The sequence below is a fragment of the Anarrhichthys ocellatus genome, unplaced genomic scaffold (assembly GCF_004355925.1).
Source record: "Anarrhichthys ocellatus isolate YVR2014 unplaced genomic scaffold, GSC_Weel_1.0 scaffold6841, whole genome shotgun sequence".
NCBI classification, from domain to species: Eukaryota; Metazoa; Chordata; class Actinopteri; order Perciformes; family Anarhichadidae; genus Anarrhichthys; species Anarrhichthys ocellatus.
This window is the reverse complement of record NW_022286815.1, coordinates 1-285: the sequence shown is the minus strand read 5'-3', so window position 1 is coordinate 285 and position 285 is coordinate 1.

Here is a 285-nt window from a genome sequence, read left to right as displayed (position 1 = left end):
TATATATATGTATATATATATATATGTATATGTATATGTATATATATATATATGTATATGTATATGTGTATATGTATATATGTATATATATATATATGTATATGTATATGTATATATATGTATATGTGTATATGTATATGTATATGTATATATATATGTATATATATATGTATGTATATATATATGTATATGTATATATATGTGTATGTATATATATATGTATATGTATATATATGTGTATATATATATATATGTATATGTATATATATATATATATATGTGTAT